Source organism: Arachis hypogaea, chromosome 16 (assembly GCF_003086295.3).
Source record: "Arachis hypogaea cultivar Tifrunner chromosome 16, arahy.Tifrunner.gnm2.J5K5, whole genome shotgun sequence".
Classification (NCBI taxonomy): domain Eukaryota; kingdom Viridiplantae; phylum Streptophyta; class Magnoliopsida; order Fabales; family Fabaceae; genus Arachis; species Arachis hypogaea.
The window spans coordinates 95,550,717-95,557,414 of record NC_092051.1 but is presented as its reverse complement, the minus strand read 5'-3'; the positions used below and the strand labels follow the sequence as shown (position 1 = coordinate 95,557,414).

The 6,698-nt window shown below is 39.7% G+C and overlaps 1 non-coding gene across 1 annotated transcript; it reads left to right on the top strand.

Annotated features, from left to right (window-relative positions):
* The first annotated feature begins 6,329 nt into the window (after positions 1-6,329).
* On the top strand, positions 6,330-6,437 carry LOC112760083 (small nucleolar RNA R71). The gene has a single exon (XR_003180539.1). It is a non-coding gene; the product is annotated as a small nucleolar RNA R71 (small nucleolar RNA).
* The last annotated feature ends 261 nt before the right edge of the window (positions 6,438-6,698 follow it).

Sequence of the window (6,698 nt, the reverse complement as noted above, 5' to 3'; positions counted from 1 at the left end):
TCTCTCTAAGCTTGAACAATTTCCCAATTCCTTGATTTAATTGCTCATGGAAAGAGATGAAGTTTGGTCACTGATTATACCACACACATTCATAGATCAAAGTATTGGTAGGATTAAATGTCACAATATCCATCCAACCCCCAACCTAATCCAATGTGAGAGAGTATTTCTAGCATGATTTCCTCATTCCTCTTCCAAGGTTCAGAGGAAATCCAAGTATGAGCAATTTCTCTTCCGAGACAATTACCCAATTGGATGAAGATCGAAAGCTCTCTAGTAAAATCAAGAGAAAATAAAGAAGAAGAAGAATAAGAACTACAATTGATCCATTGAATCACAATAAAGCTCTCTAACCCAATGAAAAGAGTTAGTTGATCATTGCTCTACCAAAAATAGAAAAGAAAGAAAGTGCAGAAAAGTAAAAATGAAGATTAAAACTAAAATTGAAACTTCAAAATTCATAAATGAAAAGTACAAAGAAAAGAAAGAGAAGGAAAAGTGTGTGAGGGGAGGGAGTCCGAAGACCCCTTTTCAATCCCCCATTCTAGAATGAATTTAATGTAGAAAGTAAGGCCTTTTTATAGACTCTCCTAAATTACAAAATGAAATTAAAATCAAATTACAATGAAATGAAAATTAACTATTCTCGATGTTTCTTGTGGCTGGTGCACGAAATTGTGATCCCTGGTAATGGCTCCAAAGACTTGGTGCTCTAATCTTAATTCATAATTTGTCACAACTTCGATACAACTAACCAGCAAGTGCACTGGGTCGTCCAAGTAATAAAACCTTACGTGAGTAAAGGTTGATCCCACGGAGATTGTTGGTATGAAGCAATCTATGGTCATCTTGTAAATCTCAGTCAGGCGGATATCAAATGGTTATGGATTTTTTGAATAATAATTATAAATAAACAGAAAATAAAGATAGGAATACTTATGTAAATCATTGGTGAGAAATTCAGATAAGCGTATAGAGATACTTTCGTTCCTCTGAACCTCTGCTTTCCTGCTGTCTTCATCCAATCATTCCTACTCCTTTCCATGGCAAGCTTTATATAGAGCATCACCATTGTCAATGGCTACATCCCATCCTCTCTGTGAAAAAGGTCCAAATGCTCTGTCATGGCACGGCTAATCATCTGGAGGTTCTCGATCATACTGGAATAGGGTTCACCCTCCTTTTGCGTCTGTCACTACGCCCAGCACCCGCGAGTTTGAAGTTCGTCACAGCCATCCCTTTCCAAATCCTACTCGGAATACCACAGACAAGGTTTAGACTTTCCGGATTTTAGGAATGGCCATCCATAGGTTCTAACTTATACCACGAAGATTCTAATATCTCGGACTCGGTCCCCTGTATTAGATATCTAAGAGATATTCATTCTAGCTTGTTTGCATGTAGAACAGAAGTGTTTGTCAGGCACGCGTTCATAAGTGAGAATAATGATGAGCGTCACATAATCATCACATTCATCATGTTCATGGGTGCGAATGGATATCTTAGAAGCGGAATAAGTTGAATTGAATAGAAAAACAGTAGTACTTTGCATTAAATCATGAGGAACAGCAGAGCTCCACACCTTAATCTATGGAGTGCAGAAACTCTACCGTTGAAAAATACATAAGTGAAAGTTTCAGGCATGGCCGAATGGCCAATCCCCATGATCTAAGAACTAGACATCCTAAGATGTCTAATACAATAGTAAAAAGTCCTATTTATACTAAACTAGTTACTAGGGTTTACAGAAGTAAGTAATTGATGCATAATTCTACTTCCGGGGCCCACTTGGTGTGTGCTTGGGCTGAGCTTGAATTTTACTCGTGGAGAGGTCATTCTTGGAGTTGAACGCCAGTTTATAACATGTTTCTGGCGTTCAACTCTGGTTCGTGACGTGTTTCTGGCGTTTAACTCCAGACTGCAGCGTAGAACTGGGGTTCAACGCCCTTTTGCGTCATCTAAACTCGGCCAAAGTATGGACTATTATATATTTCTGGAAAGCCCTGAATGTCTACTTTCCAACGCAATTGAAAGCGCGCCATTTTGAGTTCTGTAGCTTCAGAAAATCCACTTTGAGTGCAGGAAGGTCAGAATCCAACAGCATCAGCAGTCCTTCTTCAACCTCTGAATATGATTTTTGCTCAAATCCCTCAATTTCAGCCAGAAAATACCTGAAATCACAGAAAAACACACAAACTCATAGTAAAGTCCAGAAATGTGAATTTAACATAAAAACTAATAAAAACATCCCTAAAAGTAACTAGATCCTACTAAAAACATACTAAAAACAATGCCAAAAAGCGTATAAATTATCCGCTCATCACAACACCAAACTTAAATTGTTGGTTGTCCCCAAGCAACTGAAAATCAAATAAGATAAAAAGAAAAGAGTATACTATAAATTCCAAACTATCAATGAAACATAGCTCCAATCAGATGAGCGGGACTTGTAGCTTTTTGCCTCTTGAATAGTTTTGGCATCTCGCTTTATCCATTGAAGTTCAGAATGATTGGCATCTATAGGAACTCAGAGTTCAGATAGTGTTATTAATTCTCCTAGTTCAGTATGTTGATTCTTGAACACAGCTACTTTATGAGTCTTGGCCGTGGCCCTAAGCACTTTGTTTTCCAGTATTACCACCAGATATATAAATGCCACAGACACATAACTGGGTGAACCTTTTCAGATTGTGACTCAGCTTTGCTAAAGTCCCCAATTAGAGGTGTCCAGGGTTCTTAAGCACACTCTTCTTTTGCTTTGAACCTTGACTTTAACCGCTCAGTCTCAAGTTTTCACTTGACACCTTCACGCCACAAGCACATGGTTAGGGACAACTTGGTTTAGCCACTTAGGCCAGGATTTTATTCCTTTAGGCCCTCCTATCCACTGATGCTCAAAGCCTTAGGATCCTTTTTATTACCCTTGCCTTTTGGTTTTAAGGGCTATTGGCTTTTTGCTCTTTCCTTTTGGTTTTAAGAGATTTTGGCTTTTTCTGCTTGCTTTTTCTTTTTCTATTTTTTTTCGCCATTTTTTTCTGCAAGCTTTGTATTCACTGCTTTTTCTTGCTTCAAGAATCATTTTTATGATTTTTCAGATTATCAAATAACATGTCTCCTGTTCATCATTTTTTCAAGAGCCAACATATTTAACATTCTAAAACACCAACTTCAAAAGACATATGCACTGTTCAAGCATTCATTCAGAAAACAAAAAGTATTGTCTCCACATCAATATAATTAAACTAAGTTCAAGGATGAATTCGAAACCATATACTTCTTGTTCTTTTGTTTTTAATACATTTTTCATTTAAGAGAGGTGATGGATTCATATTCACTACTTTATGGCATAGACACTTAGACACTAATGATCATGTAATAAAGACACAAACATAGATAAACATTTAACATAAGAAAACGAAAAACAGAAAATTTAAGAACAAGGAATGAGTCCACCTTAGTGATGGTGGCATTTCCTTCTTGAGTAACCAATGATGTCCTTGAGCTCTTCTATGTCTCTACCTTGTCTTTGTTGCTCCTCCCTCATAGCTCTTTGATCTTCTCTAATTTCATGAAGGATGATGGAGTGCTCTTGATGTTCCACCCTTAGTTGTCCCATGTTAGAACTTAGTTCTCCTAGGGAGGTGTTGATTTGATCCCAATAGTTCTGTGGAGGAAAGTGCATCCCTTGAGGTATCTTAGGGATCTCTTGATTTGCAGTCAAATGTTCTACCACTGAGCTATAGACCCTTGAGATGAATCTCTCCATCTCCTATGACTTGGAGGTGGAAGCTTTTGTCTTCTCTTTTCTCTTTCTAGAGGTTTCTCTGGCCTTAGGTGCCATCAATGGTTATGGAAAAACAAAAAAGCTATGCTTTTACCATACCAAACTTAGAATATTGCTCGCCCTCGAGCAAAAGAAGAAAGAATAGTAGAAGAAGAAGAATATATGGAGGTGAGTTGATGGTTTGAATTTGAGTGGGTGGGTGTAGGTGGATTTTATGATGGTTTTAGGGGAGTAATGGATGTGAGTGGTGAAGGGTTCTTGGGAAAGGGTGTTATAGGATTATGAGGAGGTAAGGTGAGTGGAGGTATGTGGGGATCCTGTGGGGTCCACAGATCCTGAGGTGTCAAGGATTTGCATCCCTGCACCAATTAGGCATGTAAAACACCTTTGCATGCAATTCTGGCGTTTAAACGCCGAACTGATGCTTGTTCTGGGCGTTCAGCGCCCAGATGCAGCATGTTTCTAGCGTTGAACGCCAGTTCTATGCTTGTTTTTGGCGTTCAGCGCCAGCTTTTCTCAGTGTGCATTCCTGGCGTCTGAACGCCAGGATGCTGCTTGTTTTGGGCGTTCAACGCAAGATCCATGCTCTGTTCTGGCGTTGAACGCCAGCCAGATGCTCCTTACTGGCGTTTAAACGCCAGTAAGTCCTTCCTCCAGGATGTGATTTTTCTTCTGCTATTTTTTATTCTGTTTTTGATTTTTCTATTTATTTTGTGACTCCACATGATCATGAACCTAATAAAACATGAAAGAACAACAAAAATAAAAATAAAATTAGATAAATAAAAATTGGGTTGCCTCCCAACAAACGCTTCTTTAATGTCAATAGCTTGACAGTGGGCTCTCATGGAGCCTCACAGATGTTTAGAGTGTTGTTGAGACTCCCCAACACCAAACTTAGAGTTTGGATATGGGAGTTCAACACCAAACTTAGAGTTTGGTTGTGGCCTCCCAACACCAAACTTAGAGTTTGACTGTGGGGGCTCTGGTTGACTCTGTTTTGAGAGAAGCTTACTGTGCCTCTTTTCCATGTTTATAGAAGGATGTCCTTAAGTTTTAAACTCAAGGGAGTCCTCATTCAATTGAAGGACTAGTTCACCTCTGTTAACATCAATCACAGCTCTTGCTGTGGCTAGGAAGGGTCTTCCAAGGATGATGGATTCATCCTCATCCTTCCCAGTATCTAGGATTATGAAATCAGCAGGGATGTAAAGGCCTTCAACCTTTACTAATATGTCCTCTACTTGTCCATAAGCCTATTTTCTGGAATTGTCTGCCATCTCTAATGAGATTTTAGCAGCTTGTACCTCAAAGATTCCCAGTTTCTCCATTACAGAGAGTGGCATGAGGTTTATTCCTGACCCAAGGTCACATAGAGCCTTTTCAAAGGTCATGGTGCCTATGGTACAAGGTATTAGGAACTTTTCAGGATCCTGTTTCTTCTGAGGCAATCTCAGTTGATCCAATGCATTTAGTTCATTGGTGAACAGGGGAGGTTCATCTCCCAAGTCTCATTACCAAATAAATTGGCATTCAGCTTCATGATTGCACCAAGGAACTTGGCAACTTGCTCTTTAGTAACATCCTCATTCTCTTCTGAAGAGGAATACTCATTAGAGCTCATGAAGGGTGTAAGGAGGTTCAATGGAATCTCTATGGTCTCTAGATGAGCCTCAGAGTCCTTTGGTTCCTCAAAGGGAAACTCCTTGTTGATCACTGGACATCCCAGGAGGTCTTCCTCCTTAGGATTCACGTCCTCCCCTTCCTCTCTAGGTTCGGCCATGTTGACTATGTCAATGGCCTTGCACTCTCCTTTTGGATTTTCTTCTGTATTGCTTGGGAGAGCACTAGGAGGGGTTTCAGTGATCTTCTTACTCAGCTGGCCCACTTGTGCCTCCAAATTTCTAATGGAGGACCTTGTTTCATTCCTAAAACTCAGAGTAGCCTTAGATAGATCAGAGACTAAGTTTGCTAAATTAGAGGTACTTTGTTCAGAGTTCTCTGTCTGTTGCTGAGTGGATGATGGAAAAGGCTTGCTATTGCTAAACATGTATCTTCCACTATTATTAAAGCCTTGTTGAGGCTTTTGTTGATCCTTCCATGAGAGATTTGGATGATTTCTCCATGAGGGGTTATAGGTGTTTCCATATGGTTCACCCATGTAGTTCACCTCTGCAATTGCAGGATTCTCAGGATCATAAGCTTCTTCTTCAGAAGATGCCTCTTGAGTACTGTTGGATGCAGCTTGCATTCCATTCAGACTCTGAGAAATCATATTGACTTGCTGAGTTAATATTTTATTCTGAGCCAATATGGCATTCAGAGTATCAATTTCAAGAACTCCCTTCTTCTGAGGCGTCCCATTACTTACATGATTCCTCTCAGAAGTGTACATAAACTGGTTGTTAGCAACCATGTCAATAAGTTCTTGAGCTTCTGCATGCATTTTCTTTAGGTGAATGGATCCACCTGCAGAAGTATCCAATGACATCTTAGCTAATTCAGACAGACCATCATAGAATATATCCAGGATGGTCCATTCTGAAAGCATGTCAGAAGGACACTTTTTGGTCAGTTCCTTGTATCTCTCCCAAGCTTCATAGAGGGATTCACCTTCTTTCTGTCTGAAGGTTTGAACATCCACTCTAAGCTTACTCAGCTTTTGAGGAGGAAAGAACTTGGCTAAGAAAGCCTTGACCACCTTATCCCAAGAGTTCAGGCTATCCTTAGGTTGAGAGTCCAACCATATTCTAGCTCTGTCTCTCACAGCAAAAGGGAAAAATATGAGCCTGTAGACTTCAGGATCTACTCCATTAGTCTTAACAGTATCACATATCTGCAAGAATTCAGTTAAGAACTGAAAGGGATCTTCAGATGGAAGTCCATGAAACTTGCAGTTTTGTTGCATCAGAGA